Raw genomic sequence first — 20,268 nt, forward strand, 5'->3', positions numbered from 1 at the left:
TATAAAAATCATATAATTCAGTTATAATATTTAGGAAATAAATATTAGTATTGGAAAGTTAAGTTCATGTCTTCTTCTTAATTGGCGTAGACACCGCTTACGCGATTATAGCCGAGTTAACAACAGCGCGCCAGTCGTTTCTCCTTTTCGTTAAGTTCATGTAAGGCTAGTAATTTGGGCTAAGAACTTTATATTTACAACAACATATGTATGTAATAATTGACCTAAATATAGCACAAGAAACAAGAAAAGACTATTTACATGCCATAGCGTGTTAAGTTAAATATTATATTCTACATTACTAAGTAACCTTTCTAGTTCCTAAGAAAGTGTTTATTTACTCATGAATATCTATTTTGACGCCTTCAAAGTAATCACCCCGATATATGGCATATTTGCCGCATTTTTTTTCCAATCCTCAAAGCACGTAAAAAGGTATTTTTGGTCATCTTGTTTAACTCCTCTTTGATGGAATTCTTTTATCTACTCAATCGAATCGTAGCATGGGCCTCTTCAGTTGTGAAAACAAAAAGTCACAGGAGGCTATGTCTGGGGATTACGTCTGGGGATTACGGTGGGGATTAATGTGTTGTTTTAAGCCAAATATTCACGCACAGGCAACAGGGGTATTATAATGGTGCAAAAGACAGTTTTTGTTCTTAGACAAACCTGGGCGCTTCTGACGGATTGCTTGGCGCAAATTGGGCATATTTGATTCTTTATTGATCGTATAACCTTTTGAAAAGAACTCATGGTTCACGACATCCTTGCAATCGAAAAAAACTGTTAGAAAACCCTGATTTCGTTTTGACAACAATTATTATTTCAATAAAAAAATTAATTGATTGACTATGAAGCGATTTTTTATACATCACAACTGATATGTAAATATTTAATTAAAAAAAATTAATTTTTGCGAACTAATATAAGTACTATATTCACTGCTTCCGCCAGAGTAGAGGTAAATAAAGCCTCTATTAAATTTGTTAATAGTTTTGTACCATTTTAAACAGTAAGAATTTTACATTACTACATTTCTTGAAAAATTTACTATTCCTGAGGTAGGTGGCACGTATCCCAGTTAATCCAAACCACACCAAGAATGGGCATTATTTTGTAATAGAAAGGCTTATTATAGTATCAATACTATGATTGTAAGCGTTTTTGATTTATTTAATTAAATTATTTATAATTTCATTAAAATATGTGTATGTTTATATGTTTAAAACATTATTATCAGTAGAGCAAACGGCAAATTCAGCTACACCAAAGCTTTTTTACAAGAGCAAAAATCTTTATGTTGATTTTGACCATATTTTGAGCATATCTGATATTGAAGCGTTGTCTTGCACAAAAATCTGTGTCAAATTTCGTGAAGACATCTTGTCATATAAAAAAGTTTTCCATACAAAAACTTGATTTGGATCGGTCGTATGTATCTCGTTTCTTTGCTCTAATGCAATGATTTTTGCTCAAGTTATTTTGGTTTACATCGGGTGCATCACCATTTTGTGTTTTTCTCTTGTGTTGTTAACAATAACCGCTATGTTTACTTAGTTATTTTCTCAGCGTATTTCTCAGGTAAATACCATATACAACAAGTAAGGAAGGGCTAAGTTCGGGTGTCACCGAACATTTTATACTCTCGCATGATAAAGTGATAATCAAGATTTCATTATCCGTTATTTACATATTTTTCAAATACCGTATTTGTGTAACGTTTTATTCCGTTATCATCATTGGTTCCTAATGTATACAGAGAAAGCATCAGATGGGATTCAAAATAGCGTTATATTGGAAGAAGGCGTGGTTGTGAACCGATTTCACCCATATTTCGTACATGTCATCAGAGTGTGAAGACAATATTACATACCGAATTTCGTTCGGTCTAGTAGTTCCTGAGATATGGTCTTTGGTCCATAAGTGGGCGAGGCCACGCCTACTTTCAATTTTTAAAAAAGGCCTGGATGCAACTTCCTTCTGCCATTTCTTCCGTAAAATTTAGTGTTTCTGACGTTTTTTGTTAGTCGGTTAACGCACTTTTAGTGATTTTCAACATAACCTATGTATGGGAGGTGGGCGTGGTTATTATCCGATTTCTTCCATTTTTGAACTGTATATGGAAATGCCTGAAGGAAACGACTCTATAGAGTTTGGTTGACATAGCTATAGTAGTTTCCGAGATATGTATAAAAAACTTAGTAGGGGGCGGGGTCACGCCCACTTTTCCAAAAAAATTACGTCCAAATATGACCCTCCCTAATGCGATCCCTTGTGCCAACTTTCACTTTAATATCTTTATTTATGGCTTAATTATGACACTTTATAGGTTTTCGGTTTCCGCCATTTTGTGGGCGTGGCAGTAGGCCGATTTTGCCCATCTTCGAACTTAACCTTCTTACGGAGCCAAGAAATACGTGTACCAAGTTTCATCATGATATCTCAATTTTTACTCAAGTTACAGCTTGCACGGACGGACGGACGGACAGACGGACCTACTGACGGACAGACAGACAGACATCCGGATTTCAACTCTACTCGTCACCCTGATCACTTTGGTATATATAACCCTATATCTGACTCTTTTAGTTTTAGGACTTACAAACAACCGTTATGTGAACAAAACTATAATACTCTCCTTAGCAACTTTGTTGCGAGAGTATAAAAATATTATTACGAGCATAAATGACAACAGAAATTAATTCACGAATAGAATGAGGCAAAATACAAGTACAACAAACTAAAAACGAAACCATTCACACAATTACTAAGCGAAGCAAAATCTTACATAACAACAAGTAAGGAAGGGCTAAGTTCGGGTGCAACCGAACATCTTATAAGCCAGATAAAGCCAGGGAAATACTTTATGGTGCAAAACGTCAACCTGTGGATCGAAATCGAAGCAATTTTATATATAAATATTATGGTGTGTCATTCTGAGTCAACCTTTTTTATCAACTGAAAAACAGGCTAAAACTTTCGAAAATGTGAAAAAGAAAGTCACTCAAAAGATGAGCTCTTAATATTAATATTCAGAGGTGCCTGTTTCAAATTTTCTGTGCCCACCTTGCTACTGTGATCCCCTGAGCCAAATTACAGTTTTAAATCTTAATATAGTGCTTAGTTATGGCACTTTTATGTTTTCGGTTAAGGGCGATTTGTGGGCGTGGCATTATGTGATACATACAACCGTTAGGTGAACAAAACTATAATACTCTGTAGCAATTGGTTGCATTAGTATAAAAAGTATACTGTAATTGGCACACAAATAAATAGAAACATGAGAAAACTCCAAGTATAACAATTTGCCATTGTTACGTTTACTGTTTTTTTTTTGTATATATTTTTACATAATTATTATGTTTTGAATACGGGAACGTGTGAATTTCATATGCTCTTATAACATGATAGCTTTTATATACACATTATTATATTATATTTCATATTATATCACATACATAGTTGCTATTTAAATCTAGTTAGAGATTTCTTATACGAGTACATAGATGATCTGTTGAAATTTATGTTCAAAATCTGCAGCTAATGTGATCTTAGTTTTGACAATAAATTCCCTTTAAAATGTCTATTGTTACAGTTATGAAAGAAATGTACGGTGTAACCGAAAATTTTTATAATTGCAATTTGCATACATAAATATGGGGAAATAATTTCAGATGTTTCAAAACCTAATATTAAACAAATAAAGAGAATTAAGTTCGGTTGTTTCCGAACACCTGACGTTTCTGAAAACGTCAAATCAACCGAAAAACAATGATTGCGGAAAGCATTAAAAGAGTAAATACCCTAGAAGGGTTTAGACCGATTTCGTTCATATTCAGCTCTAAACCACTTTTATATAAGCTTTGAAATGCCTCACATAATAAACAACATAAACGGCTTACAAACGTCAGTTGGAAAGCCGAAAATTGATATAACAGGTGTATTTTGGTAAGGACAAGGGATGATTTCATTAAATCAAGAGCAAATCCAGAAATACTCTCTTTTGACTTTTGCTTCTTCCCCCAATGGCATTGGCAGTGATCAACTTCACCTCTGAGCTTCAAAAGTCCCACGACGTTGTCATTATCTAAAAGGCCATTGAATTTATCTATCAAGTAGTCAATAAGATTTTCTATTTCTTTGGGTTTCAAAGGACATACTTTTTCTGGAAGCAGCAAACTCAAATCCATCCAAAACTTCTCTAGAAAAGCGCGTCTCCAAATCTTCGCCGATTTTATCCAACAGAGGAATGTACACTGAGACCCCGTAGTATTCTTCCCGAGTTCTCACGCGGAGATTTTCGGGTTTTGTTTGCCGGCCGCAGATTCTTGGTTTTTTTTCGTCTACTTTCAGTTTTGTCGCCATTTTTATCGTGTCTGAATAAATGAATCAAAAATGTTCCTCGGCTTTTTGGCTTCGATTTCGGAACGTTACTATCATGTTTGATGTCTTTGTCAGATCGTTCGATTCTTTCCGAAGAATCACGCTGAGTAAATGAGTGCTAGAGATAAAATATCACATAAAAAATCCCAATTATAAATTGAAATTTGCTCACTGCTGCAATGAATATCGTTGCTTTCCCCGCAGTTTCCTTATTTTTCCAGTTATTAGATTAACTATGTTGGAAACCTTGGAGCATAAACCGCGGAGAATGTAACAATCAAATATCTCGCAGATGGAGCTGGATGCACCATCTATTTCAAGTTCGTTATCAAACCGAGTCGCTTCAAATTTATCTCTTTCAGTTACGGATTTAATTTGGATTTATTAACAATTTAATCTGCATACTTTGCTACAATTTGTAACTTCAGTGGTATCTTAGCATTATTTCTTATATTCAAAAATGGAGACAGTCTTTAATTTTATTTCTGAAATAAAATGGAAAATTTCTGGATTATGTTTCTGTTACTTTCTAATTTTTCAGAGTAGTAAAATTACTAATAAAACATTTAACCCTTGTGTGAATTTCACCCATGGTTCCCGGTGTAAAAAAATTCGATAACCAATTATACTCATTAAGCTTTAATATATGGTATTCAGTGTTATATGCTCACATAATTTTGCTAAGATATCTTACAAATTTACCGATATGATACTGAATCCTTATATTGGGGATTTCAGAATTAAGAGTAGGATTGACAATTTTATCCAGATATATTATTTGGAACACTCTAAAAAGTTAAAGAATAATATGTAATTTAATATTGTGTAATTTGTGGTTGTGTTGCGCCAATTTTCACACCGTATTATGTATAGGAATGTCAGAATAATTTTACCTACCGAATTCAGTCGAGCAGTTATTGAGATATGGGTTTTTACCTAAACTACGGCTATTGCCCAATTTTGATACCAATTCTAATAAAATCCTTTCTCATCATCTCGGGTACTACTCATTTATTTATTGAGTTATCGTATTTGTAGTAATTTTAAACATAATCGTTTTATGGAGAGGGGGAGGGTTTATAACTCGGTTACGTCTATTTTCACACCGTATAAAGGGATTTCGAAAAGATTTTTTCCCGAGCATTTTGTGTTGATTTAGCTTCAGTGAGTTGGTAGATATGTATATTAATCTAATTAAGGCAACGCTCACTTTTCCAAAAATTTTCAATCCATATAAATACATATATATCTCCCTAATGTGATTCATTGTACAGACCAAATAAACATTTCAGTGCTTCTAGCGCATTTACTCAACGACTTATCTTGCATTTAGCAGTTTTCAACATAACCGTTATATGCGATGTGGGGGTGGTTATTATACGATTTCACCCATTTTCATACCGTTTGAGAAAGTGCTGAAAGATGTCATGATCTCTTTATGTGTGCCCACTACTGCGGGCAAAAAAATAGCAAGAGTTTTTAATTTAAATTTCGCGTGAAAACCCATTCGTGGAAATATTTTTTTCTAGGTTGGTATCAAAATAATCATTAGTGTTTAGTATACGCTTGTCTTTCTGAATTACATACTTACTTAAAGTGAATTCGGCGATTTTTACGATGAGTGAAATTATATTAATTTTTGCGAGCGGAATCAAATTTCTGGTGCCGAAACGCTCAGAATGTTTTGTCGCGAGCAAGTGTTTTTGATTGGTACAAATTATTCAAAGAGGGTGGAGAACGCGTTGATGATGAACCATGTCCATGATGACCATAAACATCAACACATCAATAAAAGAAAGGAAATGGTGGTTGAAAATCGACGGTTAACAGTCAGAGATCTACTGGCAGCGTGAAAGATCATTTGGGCCTAAGAATAGTGAAAGCATAATTGGTTTCAAATTCAATAAATTTTTCGGAAAGCCAACGTCGCGTTAACGTCTGTGAAACAGTGATATCCGACTACCAGGATGCCATGAAACGTATTATAACTGGCGATGAGTCTTGGATCTATGCTTACGATTCGGTAACAGACGATCGGTCAGCCGAATATCGTGGTAAAGCTGAGCCGAAGCCGAAAAATCACATCAAGGCTGGTCAAAAATCAAGGTTATGTTGACAGTTTTCGAGGTGTGGTGCACTCCAAATTCCTTCCGAATGGCCAAAATGTCAACAAGGAATATCATTTAACTGTTATGCGCCATATGCGTAAGGCTATTCGTAAAATAGGTCTGGAATTATGACCGACAACTCTTGCTTTTTTGAAGCCTATTAGGAAACTGACTTTAACAATTGTTTCGAGGATTGGAAAAAAAGTTGGCAGAAGTGTATTGAAGCCAAGGGTTTATTTTGAGCGGGATGACATAGATTTAAAAAATAAATTAAGAGTTTTAAAATTATGAACAAATCTTTAATACTTTTTGCTCATGGTATTACATTAACCCTTCGACAATTGTTGAATGTGACATAGCTTACTTTAAACCCAGTTCTTATACAATGTTCAATTCCATTACCTTCATTGATTTTTATACTCTTGCAACATGTTACTACAGCGTAATCGGACCAGGCCCACAAAATGCTATTAATCAAAAACATATAAAGTACCATAACTAAGAACTAAAGTAAGATATAAAACTCTAATTTGGCACAGGGGACCTCAGCAGCAAGGGGCTTTTGTGGGCAAACATTTTTGAAAAAGTGGGCGTGGCCCTGCTTTCTAGTAATTTTAATGTACATATCTCCTAAACCACTAAAGCTACAATAACCAAATGTGCATAGCACAAATATTGTACGAAGTCACACTGTCGGTAGTGTGAAAAGGGAAAAACTCGGATGATAACCTCCCTCACTCTTCATATAACGGTACTGTTAAAAATTACTAAAAGCGCGATAAATAATTGACTATATACGCCAGAGACATAAAATTTTATCGCCGAGATGGTATGAGATGCTTTTAACGGAGCCGGGGCCGGGGTTAATGAAGCTTGTACGACGGGAGAGGTACCGCCCACTTTTAGGCGAAGTCACATATTCGAGATTAACAAAATTTGGTACGAGACATTCCTCTGACATTGCTATATTATAAATTGCTGTATATCAAACGTAGGCGTGCTAAATTGGTTCTGACTATTACAAAATTCTTCTGTGTCATATCGATAATGATATTTAATGTCTCTGATGTATTTATTTTGTCAGTTAAGGGCAGACAGTCATCCGGATTTCAACTGTAGTTTTGGCAGATACAAACAACCGTCTCAATTAGATTTCGGACAAAAATATGCGAGTTTCGAGTTTGTTCAAAACATTTGTTATGTGTATATGATTCTCCGAATTTTATAGTTAGAAGGGCAACAACATACACAAAAGTCCACATTTTACAAAGTTTTGTTCCGGCACTATACATATGAACATTAAGGCTTTAAGAGGGCCACAGACATCCTTATTTACTTCGATGTTCTGTACTGAAGTACACTTTTTTATCTGAATATGTGACTTAGTTTTAGCACTTTACAGATATCAAAATAACGGACTTATGTCGGCATATCAGTGTTCCGGCTTAGCCTAGAATTTTTGCAATACCTATCTCTTCAGATGTTAGGTTAGGTTGGGTTAGGTTAGATGGCTGATCAGAGATCGCACGTGGACTAATGTAGTCTTTTGTGAAGCCATTGAAAATAGAACTCCCGTGTTCGGACTTAAAGATCAGCAAACCGCTTAGTAGCCATTACAAATTTGCAAAGGCGCTTAATTTCTACGCCCGCCAGATCGGTGGGATGTTTGAAGGTATGTGACCCCAAGTGTCTAAGTCTTGATCTCCCAAAAGCAGGGCAGTCAAGAAGGAAGTCCTGGCTAGTTTCTACCGCTTCTTCTTCCAAGCAGCTTCTGCATGCGGCGTCCTGTAAGATTCCCAGTCTTACAGCATGTATGCCAATAGGGCAGTGGGTCGTCAAGAGCCCCATCACTAATGAGAGGCTAGCTTTGCTGAGAGAAAAGAGCTCACTAGATCTCCTGCGATCTATCTTGGGCCAAAAGGCTTTTGCGATCGCGCAGGTACTAGTGCTGGCCCAGCGCTGACCAAGCAGCCGCGAGGCCCAGCTATCCAGTTGTAGAACACAAGAGGATGCAGGAGCACCGATCCGTTCCCATTCTACCGATAACGATTCTAGGGTGCCTTTCCTTGCTAGCTCATCAGCTTTGCAGTTACCTGCGATTCTGCTGTGGCCCGGCACCCATACAAGTCTTAAATAAAAGCTCTCGCCGCCAGAGACAGTGACGCCAGACACTCTCCGACCAACCCTGAACGCGCTGTGAATGAGTTCAAGGCTAGTATCGCCGCTCTGCTATCTGAGTGAATAGACACTTCTCTGAAGGTAGACACTCTCCTGAGCAGCAAATCTGCTGCTACCTTGCTGGCTGCAACCTCAAACTGGAAGACACTGCAATAGTCGGGAAGTTTGAAGCTGGATTTGATGCAGAGCTCCCGACAGTAGACCTCTCCACCAACCTTCCCCCCTTGCTTTGACCCATCCGTAAAGAAGCTTAATGCCCCTCTCCTTCAACGGCTTCTTCCCTCCCAAATCTCCCTCGTCGGTATATGGGCAGAGAAGGAGCCGCCGAAGTTCGATATGGCGACTCCATGATCCAGATGATCTGGTATGCAGTCAAAGCCTGTGAAGATATCCGAGTGTTCAGATACACGCTCTTTAGGAACCCAGATTGCCTGAGCCTAATACCCACCTTTGCGGCCATACACCTTCCGGTAATATCCACCGGCGTTATGTTCAGAATTGCATTAAGTGCAATAGTTGGTGTGGACTTTAAGGCACCGCACATACTGATGAGCGCAGCCCTTTGAACGCTCTCAAGTTTCTTTGCAAGTGTGGTCTTCTGTAAAGCCCTCCACCACATAAAGACTCCATAGATCATTATGGGCTTGACTACGGTGTCATAGAACCAGAGGACCACTTTCGGTGAAAGGCCCCACCTCTTGCCAATAGCTCTTCTACAGCAGTATAGGGCAATCGATGCCTTTTTGGCTCTCTTCGATATTCGGCTTCCGTGAAAGCTTCTTATCCAGGATGAGCCCTAAAGACTTCACTGTATCCGCCGGTTGCAGGCGAATACCTCCCACTTGCAGCAACGGTGCCACAGGGATCTTTTATGTGCTACTAAATAAAACCATTTCTATTTTATTTGGATTGATGGCGAGTCCACTTCCGACCGCCCTATTTAGCCATAAGTGCGTACATCGCCTACATAGGCAATCACCTGACAGCCAAGATCCACTAGTTTTTTGAGAAGGTCGTTAACGACTAGGATCCATAGAAGAGGAGAAAGAACCCCCTCCTGGGGGGTTCTTCTGCTCACACTCCGCCGCGCGCTTGCGCTGCCCCATTCTGTTTCGACCACTCTTTCGCACAGAAGACTGAAAATGAGGTGCTTGAGGTTCGATTAAACCCCAAGACCGTCCAGAGCAGTTACGACTGGCAGGACATTGTTGAAAGCTCCCTCAATATCAAGGAGGTCCCAACAGCGAAGTCCTTAGCCTCAATTGCTTCCTCAAGCCACGACATGATAGTGTGCAGGGCAGTGTCCACTGACCTTCCTTTACGATACGCATGTTGCGCTCCTGATAGATAGTCTCTCGGAATACGCGTTCTTAAATACCAGTCCAGCAGTCTTTCCAAAGTTTTTAGTAAAAAGGAGGAGAGGCTGGTGGGCCTGAAATCCTTGGCCGTGACGTGGGAGCACCTGCCAACCTTCGGGATGAACGCAACTCTGACTCGTCTCCAGGCCCCCGGGATGTAACCTAATCTGATACAGTTCGCATAGATCGGTGCCAACCAGCCGCATGATTCTTTAACAGCCTGCTGCAGCTGCGCTGGTACGATGCCGTCCGGTCCCGGGGACTTGAACCCAAGCCCAAGTCAAGTGTCGCTCATCCAGAAGGTCGACAAAGGCCGTGCAGTCAGCAGGCAATGCTCCGAGAGATACCTCCGCAGAGGACGTGTTACCAGGGAAGTGAGCATCAAGGAGCATCTGAAATGTCTCTTCACTGCTCAGCGCCCACTTCCCATTTACATCCTTGAGATACCCCAGGGACACAAGGTTTTTTGCGAGAATGCGCCTGAATCTAGAGGACTCGTGACAGCCCTCTACTTTTTCCTTCTCTTCCTTTCCTTTTTCTGCTCTTCCACGATCCTCTTTGCCCTTCTTAGCTCGGACTTGACTGTTTTATACAGGACCCAAACGTCAGATAGACACTACTACGGGCCTTGTTAAATAAGCGTCTACAGGACGCCTAATTTCGAGAGTTCCAAAGTCCACCAGGTTTCCGCCCTTCGGTATTTTGATGACAGCTCTCCGGCAGTGTTGCACGCCGACGCTTCAGCCACCCTTCCACCACATCGGTGGTGGCCAACGCGTCCACCCCCGGTGCGCGTGGGAGAGTTTGCCGAAGCCTCCTGCGGTAACCTTCCCAGTCCGTGGACTAGACTCGTCTATGATCAGAAAAGGAGTGGTCATCGATGACCCTCCAGTTTGAGGATGAGGGTGAGGTCGAGAACCTCCTCCCTACCTGCGGTCACATTCCCAACACATCCGAACCGATGATGACATCGGCACCATTCCGGGACGCTTCAGCCAAGGTCCTCGTTAGCAATACGGGAGGTGGCTCCACCTCATCGTCGTGAGGCATATACGTGGAGATAAGCCAGACATTTCCGGTGTCGCACTCCAGTTTTGCTGTCACTACGTCAGCGTTGCTGAAATTAAGTAAAAGAAATACCGTTAGTTCGTTTCTGACCAGGATACAGGCTCTATTTCAGTCCAGAGGTCCCGTTACCAGTTAGCCAAGGTTCCTGGATAAGAACCACATCGGCTTCGTCTTGCTCCAGACGAAGCAGTAGATTGGCGGAGGCCGCCTTTGCGTGGTGGAGGTCAATCTGGAGGAATTTCATCCTTCAGACTCTCCTCTAGGAGGGCCAGTTCAGCGCTCAAGTCGTGATCGACCCTCACCTCCTCAAACAATTGTTCGCGGCTGAAGACGCAGTCCCCGATCGACGAACCGCCTCCAGAACTCGCCACGTCCGACCTAACGCCTTTTGCTTTCTCCCCCGCATCTGCAGCTTGGGTGCCATCAGCCCTGGCATCCGTTGGGAGTACCTTCAGTACTACCATAACTGACGGCTCCCTTGGTTTTGCTGAGAGTACCGATGGACTCCGCGTTAAGCATTATCAGCCTTATAACCCTTTATTCATGCGCGGGAAATGAGGGGTTGCAGTATCTGAGGATTTCATCGATATCCTTCGCAGTGGACGGTTCGGCTGGCTGCCAGATACGAGGCCTAAGGCGAAGAGGAAGATCCTCTTTTTCCACTACCTCCAGTCTGGCTCCCTTTCAAACCTCCCCACCAGAGAGACTGCCTTTTTGTATAGGACGACCGATCTTTCATCGGCACATCTAGTCAGCTTGTGCAGCCCATGGTGCCAACCGGCACTTACACATTTTGGGGGCAGCCCAGGGTTTTCCTTAATCATCTTGAGGAAGACTGAAGAGATAGCCGCCGCTACTTTCTACCACTCTTCGTGGGAGATAGCACCGTCCTCCCTGCTGCTGTCGAGCACACCAAGTACTTTTGCACCAGCAATTTTAGCGATTTCGCTGAAGGTTGGCGCAGCCCCCGTTCTCGGTTTTTTGCCAAGGAAGGTTTCTCCCTCGTGCGACCTTTGCCGCTTAACCGCTGGTTCAGGTCTCTTCGTTTCGAGTCGTGACCTATCGGCCTCGCTCTCACTTAGCACCTTCTTGGCCCACTCAAGCGTGCTAGTATACTGCTCAGATACCTGAATGGGAACGTACTCTGAGGCCTGCCAGGGTTTTAACGGGACGGAGGCAGTTTCGACATTAGCCCGACAGCCATATCTGATTGGTGTCACCCCATCATACTCAGGTGCCAGAATGCCGCCACCACCAGCTCAGGGTTCTAACATATCCAGAAAAGTTTTCCTACTCTAAAAGCCAGTTCAATGCCAGAAAATCATCTAGGGAGTTGTAAGGCAGTGAAGGCCGCAGGCCATTTTGCGTTACCCAGGAAGCACCAGCGTGGAGGCGACCTGCACTACATCCCCCTCTTCAGATGTTATAAACCGACAATATACGATACACTTTACATTTTTATTCTCTCGCAAAATAGAGAAAATAGTTTTGTTCGTCTAACGGTTTTTTGTATCATCTAGAAGTATTCAAGGCAGACCTTCTGCCTTGTCGATAAAATCGGGTAAATACTTCCCTTGCCCATATAGCAAGAAGAAATATTTTCGAACTTCTGTTTGACTACCGCATCTATTGGTCAATATATAGGAAATATTAAAGGTACTCATTTAATCCGTTATTTATGGTTTGTAATAGTGACAAAGTGCTAAAATGGCAGCTTTAGTTAAATGTGCGCTCCGTGGCAATATTGTAATAAGTCACACTTGGTACACGTGTTCATTGGCAAAAAAGTAAGTACTTTCACGATATGTACTATGAGCAATGAATTTCGTAAAATGTTTAATCTTAAATGCTTGCTTATTATTCTCCGCGGCGTATTTATATACTTAAGTCAAGGTAACCAAAGAATTTTTACATTCAAATCAAAGTTTTTTCTTTGAGAAAAAGATCCTAAATAGAATATTGTGGGGAGTGAATAGTATTACCTCATATATAAACTTAAAGTTAACTTGATGCTATATACATACATAGAAATTCACCATTACGGACAGTCCTTATAACCGGAAACCTTCCGGATCAAAAATTTGGTAGTATTAAATTATCTCTGATAACCGCAAAAGATTTCATAAAATAGGCAAAGAAAGTTGTTTACAATTTATAATTCCCGCTTTCATTCTTAATTACCGGAGTTTTGTGACAGTTTTTTAAGAACAATATGCAAAATGATAAAAATCACAACCAGCAAATTAAGTTGCGCGGAAACAAACTAACATTCCTCCTAGCTGACATTTGGCTCGAATTCATTAATTCAGTAGAAATATATGCACATTCTGAGCTATGTTACAACTTGAAAAAATCTTTATTTACCATAATCCTCCCAAATCTGTTGCAAAACTGCCAATTTTTATAATCATTAAAACATTGGTCAACTTAGAGGTCAATTAATTTTAGCTTCTTTTTCTTCAAGCCAAGAGAATATTCTAAAGTACTTCCTATGAAATTTTCGCTTTAAAGGGAGAGAGACTTCCCTAACCACCACAGGGAATTTCCCATACCTCATATACAGATCATTGTACGATATTGACGTCATACAGTGGAATCGATGGTATTTATTCGCAAGTAAACAGCTGTTTCACCGATCTTTCTCGCTTTTTCTTGGCAACGAGCCTAACACCATGCCCCACTAAATGCATAGCGACCATATCAACGAAATGGACAGAGGAGTAAAGACTGAATCTAAGTCGATGGCGTTATAATTCCAGCTACTAACAAACCTAGGATGTTTTGCGTTACATTTGACCGCCTAAGCTTCTTCACTCCATATACATATGACCGCTTTTAAGGCCGCAACAAAATCCTCAAGTAATAGTCAGCAGCTCCTGAGAAATGGACAAAGAAACGTTGTTGGCAACATACTACTATGTTGCAAACCGTTACCTATATAGAGAGGTCTGCATGCTTCTGATCAAATAACACAATGCACAGCTCTACAAGCTAGGAGAATTTCGCAGAAACCACATAGCAGACGAATGGCTTGAGTTCTCCCGATAATCCAGAGTGACCTTGCGTAACGTCATTCTGCACGTTTCTTGAAATTACCGACAACGACTGACCAATAGAGCGTAAGCGTACGTGTGAAGTTAGTTTGCACAATTGTGCTAAGAAATGCCGACCACTGGTCTAGACCCCATATAACTAATATTAGGATTTTCGAAAATCCGGCTGATTTTACTTCACATATAATATATGTAGTATTTGGTGATTTATGTAAGCTACTGTACGAAACCATCATTTTTTTAGTTTGTAGCATGTTAGTAGGAGATGTTATTGGCAAAAATAGATAACACCTGGTCGATCTACCCCAACTCCCATTTTCGTTTTTCTAACAAACCTTTTACTGGATATGTCCGTCAGTGAGTTATATATTGTAGTATATATATATATATAATTTCTTGGATTCGGATCCTCTGGTTGACGTTAAAGACCCTAAGGTTTGGTTGCACCATAACTTAGCTCTTTCTTACTTGTATAATATATAGTTTTGCCAACACCTGAAGGCGTCTTTGATCCTTGCAAGTTGCAAGAGTATAAAATGTTCGGTTACACCCGAATGTAACACTTTCTTTTTTATTATTGATGTTGTTGTCTTGTGGCTACGTATCTAAAATGTTTGACCACCTCTATTAAAAAGAGTTGAGTTATTTTTTATTTTGGCAAATCGTTTCGAGGAAATTTATTCAACTATAAGTGTATGATTAAAATACACGTTTATATCCATACCTCATTTATACGTCAAAGAAGCTCCGTTTAAGTATGCTTTTAAAGGCGGATCTATTTTGAACAAATGTTGTGAATATGCCTTTCATATTTCTGTATACTTGTATATACTGTGTTTTAATGAACAACTAAAAAAAAGTGCTTTTAAATTTGCGTTCCTTCAATGATACAGTAGTCTCAATACAATAATTTATTTAGATTAACCATACAAGTGTAAATAATATATTAAAGTTTTACAAATTAATTCTTTTAGTATTTAGTAATTTATTTAGGATAATTGAAAAAATTATGTTCGGAAGGCTATTATAAAAGCTTTTTAAGTAGTCCAAGGAAATGGGATCATCCGAAAACACGATCGATTTCCATTCATTTCTCTAATACATGTGAACGCTGCAAAACTGCTTGTCTCCTTCCTTTGAGCATTTAGAGGTGTTTTTATTACTTTTTTTCACAGTGAGAAAAACTGGCAGTGAAACCACTTTTCGCTTTTATTTTTGCTGCAGAGTTAGTCGATTTTGAAGGTGTTTTCAAAAAATAATTATTCTACTTCTGCGGTCACCTTTTTTTGTCTGCCTTTCAAATTTTTTCCATATGACTTCGGATTCCGTAAAAAGATGTAGACGATGTTTGCACTTCTATTAATTATGGAAGCAATAGCTCGCGCATAAAGGCGAAACTTTCAGTTTTGGACTTTTCGACATAGACTTTTCCCATATTCACAAAAAAGACTTGAAATCATCCCAAATATGTCTTAGGTCCTACAAATAACAATTTTATTAAATTCGTCTAAACGGACTTGCCTTCACAATACAACAATACAATATATTCATATTTAAATGACGCTAATTTTAAAGTGCATTTTTATACTCTTGCAACCAGTTATTACAGAGTACTAGTTTTGTTCACCTAACGGTTGTACGTATCACATGAAACTAAACGAGATAGATATAGGGTTGTATATACAGTGGACTCGCGATAATATGAACTAATTAAAAACAGGACTGTTAATATTTGCGAGATTGTTCATATTTACGAAAGGTGCAAAAACGAAAAAATGTAGTATTAAATTAAATTTTTTTTTATTTTAAACTTCAAAATAAACTTGTTTTATTAATTTTTTCGTTACACAAGTAAAACAATGTTGCATGCAAACAGAACAGTTTGGATATAATTTCATATTATACATATTTTAATTTTATAAAAAAGTTGAAGCTCATTTTGGAAAAAAATCGGTAATCCTCTTTTGCTGTTTCTTTTGTCAACCACCTTAAAAACTGCTTTTTCCCTTAGGTTCTTTAATACATTTAGTCCCTTTTTTTCAACCATTTCACTTTCAGCCCATTCCACAGCATTATTAAATATGTCAATAGCTTCTCTTGCTGTAATCGTCTTACTCTACAGTATAGTCGTCTTCGTCGGATATTTCTTGTATTTCATTTTCATTGAATTCAATAGCATCCTCGTTCCATTCTCTAACGTCGCAAGCAGTGATTCCAATCTGCAGTGAATATAAATATGTAGTAAATACAACTTTTTTGAGTTTACGTTTCTGATAAAACAAACCTCAGGTCTCAAGTTTTGTAAAATATTGGCTGCGCTCTCCTCCAAGTCCCCCACATTCATATTCAAGTTCCTTCGAAGGATATTCAAAGGAATTTCATCTTCAGGATCTTCTTGATTTTCAAGCATACTCAAAACATTGTTCCAGCATTTTGATAGCACAGCCTCATCCACTTTATTCCATGCAGATTCAAGGGTAATAATAGCGTCATTAAGTGAAATTTGCTTCATAGACTCTAGCAAGTCACATCCTGTTGCAGCAACGGAAGCCAAAAGACTGTTTCTGTAATAAAATTTTGTAATCCTGATTGCATTTTGGTGAATGAACGATTGAACCAATCTTTGAAGATAGCGGCAGTCATCCAAGCGGACTTTGAATGTCTATAATGAACAGGGCAGTCAAACCCCTTAAAACAACGGGAGTTTCTGGCCTTGTCTATCACAAGGAGCTCGAGTTGATGAGATCCTTCCGCATTTGAACAGCACAAAAATGTTATCCTTAGCTTTTCCATCTTTGCTCCTGGGGCTGTTTTTTCTAATGATGATACATACGAATTTTGTGGTAAAAGTTTCCAAAATAAACCGGATTCGTCGGCGTTGTAAACTTGCTCCCGACTTAAACCAATCTCTTCCATTTTCGTCTTTAGAGCTTTTTTGAATGGATCGACCAACTGGGGCTGTGAAGATAGTTTTTCCCCAGAAACTTGGAGCAACCGAACGCCATATCTCTTTTTGAAATTTTGGAGCCATCCATCACTGGCATTGAAGTCAAGGCAATTTTCTTTAATTGTACAATGAAGCACCTTCGCCTTTTCTTTTATCATCAGTCCGCTCACCGGGAGTTTTTTGTCCCTCATATGCAAAAACCATCTATACAACGATTTTTCCAATTTTGGATACTCTGATGGACGCATAGTTTTCCTTTTTCCAGGACCCATAAATGTATCGTTAACACATTTAAGGATAGCGTTATTTTTCTTTATTCCACATACTGTAGACTTTGCCACTCCATATTTAGTTGCTAAATTTGCAACACTTGCACCTTTTCGTAAGCATTCCAAAATATCGGATTTGTCTCTTAAAGTCAGAAACGTATGCTTTTTTGTGTGCATGTTTCAAAATTATTTACATTTGATTATTTCTTAAGAAAATAGAGAGGCACTTATGCTTGCGTGCAATCACCAACCAAAAACACTTAAAAATTCTTACAGACGACTGACGTAGACAAAATCAAACCCTGTAATGAGCACCTGTAAGCATTTTCGAGCGATGGGTAAATACATAGTATGTATGTACATGCATATTGAATGCGAATAACTAGGGAATTCCTCAAATTACAAAGCGCTTTAAATTCGTTATTGACAACAATATTGTTCATATTTTAGAGCTTTTGTCCAAAATTCATATTTTAGAGTAGTCAATGGTAGCCAAAAAGTGTTCATATTTTCGGGGGTTCATAATTTAGGGTGTTTATATTATCGCGAATCCACTGTATGTATAAAAATGATCAGGGTGACGAGAAAAGTTGAAATTCGGTTGAATGTCTTGTTGTTCGTCCGTCGTTGCAAACTGTAACTTGCGTAAAAATTGAAATATCTTGATCAATCTTAGTAAACAGGTTCCTTAGTCCAAAAAATAAATTTGAGTTCGTAGATGGACGTAATCGGATCACTGCCACGTTCATAAATCGCGATTAATCGAAAAACATAAAGTGCGATAACTAAGCACTAAATTAAGATATACTACCGTAGTTTGGCACAGGGGATCGCTGTAACACACTCCCCATATAACGGTTTCACGTTGTGAAAATGAGCGAAATCGAACAACAACCACGCCTACTTCCCATATAGCACAATTTTAAATTCCACTTGATTCGTTCAGTTTCCAGTACAGAAATCAAGAAGCAATTAATATAACAGGATTAAACTTTGCACAAATATAGCCTTTAGTGGTGGCATACACATACATATGACAAAAAATTGCTCAAATCCAACCAAATCTGTTCAAGACCCTAGTTACATTCGGTACCCCAGTACCTATAGTTGACTCTTATTCGAAGATATCGGCCAATGTGTGAGATATGCAATAGAAATTCAAACAATCCAAATGGGTCCAAAATGGGGGGAACAGGGTCAATACTTCCCAGAGCCCCAATATACCTAATATAAAGATTTTAGAATTTCCTGTTGACTTTGTGCTGGATATATCGGCCAATATTTTAGTTATCTCAGTGAGAATTTCAGAACGTACTTTATATATACAACAGTATATTATTGGGCCTAAAATGGATATAATTGGATGAAAACTTGACCTAGCCCCCATATAACCATTACCAGGACTTTCGAACATCCGGTTGATTTTGTATAATGACTATGTTTAACGTTTTTCTAACAAATCTTATGCCGAGTACATATGTAGGTGAGTGTATAAGTTATATATGGTGTATGCATATATAAAATTGCTAAGATTCCGATCCTCTGGTTGACGTTTTACATCATAAGCTTTGATTAATGCAAGTTGCAAGAGCATGAAATGTTCGGTTGCACCCGAACTTAGCCCTTTCTTAATTGTTTGAGTTAATTTCATATAAACAAAAATGTGGAAGGTATTTTCACAACATTTATTCAAATAGATCCGTCTTTAAAACCTAGCTAAAACATAACTTTTGCAATACCCAAAAAAAGAGATATAAGCTCATATCTTGAAAATAGAACATGTTCACGTAAATTATAGTGTACATTAGGGCTCTTAAAATAATTTGAATAACCTGAAAACCAATTATTCGAATATCCGTTTTGTAACCGTTTTTATACTCTCGCAACAAAGTTGCTAAAGAGAGTATTATAGTTTTGTTCACATAACGGTTGTTTGTAAGTCCTAAAACTAAAAGAGTCAGATATAGGGTTATATATACCAAAGTGATCAGGATGACGAGTAGAGTTGAAATCCGGATGTCTGTCTGTCCGTCCGTCTGTCCGTCCGTCCGTGCAAGCTGTAACTTGAGTAAAAATTGAGATATCGTAATGAAACTTGGTATACGTATTTATTGGCTCCATAAGAAGGTTAAGTTCGAAGATGGGCAAAATCGGACCACTGCCACGCCCACAAAATGGCGGAAACCGAAAACCTATAAAGTGTCATAACTAAGCCATAAATAAAGTTATTAAAGTGAAATTTGGCACAAAGGATCACATTAGGGAGGGGCATGTTTGGACGTAATTTTTTGGAAAAGTGGGCGTGGCCCCGCCCCCTACTAAGTTTTTTGTACATATCTCGGAAACTACTATAGCTATATCAACCAAACTCTATAGAGTCGATTCCTTCAAGCATTTCAATATACAGTTTAAAAATGGAAGAAATCGGATAATAACCACGCCCACCTCCCATACAAAGGTTATGTTGAAAATCACTAAAAGTGAGTTAACCGACTAACAAAAAACGTTAGAAACACTAAATTTTACGGAAGAAATGACAGAAGGAAGCTGCACTCAAGCTTTTTTTAAAAATTGAAAATGGGCGTGGCGTCGCCCACTTATGGACCAAAAACCATATCTCAGGAACTACTCGACGGATTTCAATGAAATTCGGTATTTAATATTTTCTTAACACCCTGATGACATGTACGAAATATGGGTGAAATCGGTTCACAACCACGCCTTCTTCCAATATAACGCTATTTTGAATTCCATCTCATGCCTTCTCTATATAATATATACATTAGAAACCAATGATGATAGCGGAATAAAACTTTACACAAATACGGTATTTGAAAAATATGTATGTAAATGCGAGAGTATAAAATGTTCGGTGACACCCGAACTTAGCCCTTCCTTACTTGT

At 38.6% G+C, this 20,268-nt stretch overlaps 1 protein-coding gene across 4 annotated transcripts in view; it reads left to right on the forward strand.

Moving 5' to 3' along the window:
- Positions 1 to 20,268, forward strand: part of LOC126765381 (protein phosphatase 1 regulatory subunit 14B) — a 47,950-nt gene that overhangs the window by 19,784 nt on the left and 7,898 nt on the right. The window lies entirely within an intron of this gene.

This window comes from Bactrocera neohumeralis, unplaced genomic scaffold, assembly GCF_024586455.1.
Source record: "Bactrocera neohumeralis isolate Rockhampton unplaced genomic scaffold, APGP_CSIRO_Bneo_wtdbg2-racon-allhic-juicebox.fasta_v2 cluster10, whole genome shotgun sequence".
Classification (NCBI taxonomy): Eukaryota; Metazoa; Arthropoda; class Insecta; order Diptera; family Tephritidae; genus Bactrocera; species Bactrocera neohumeralis.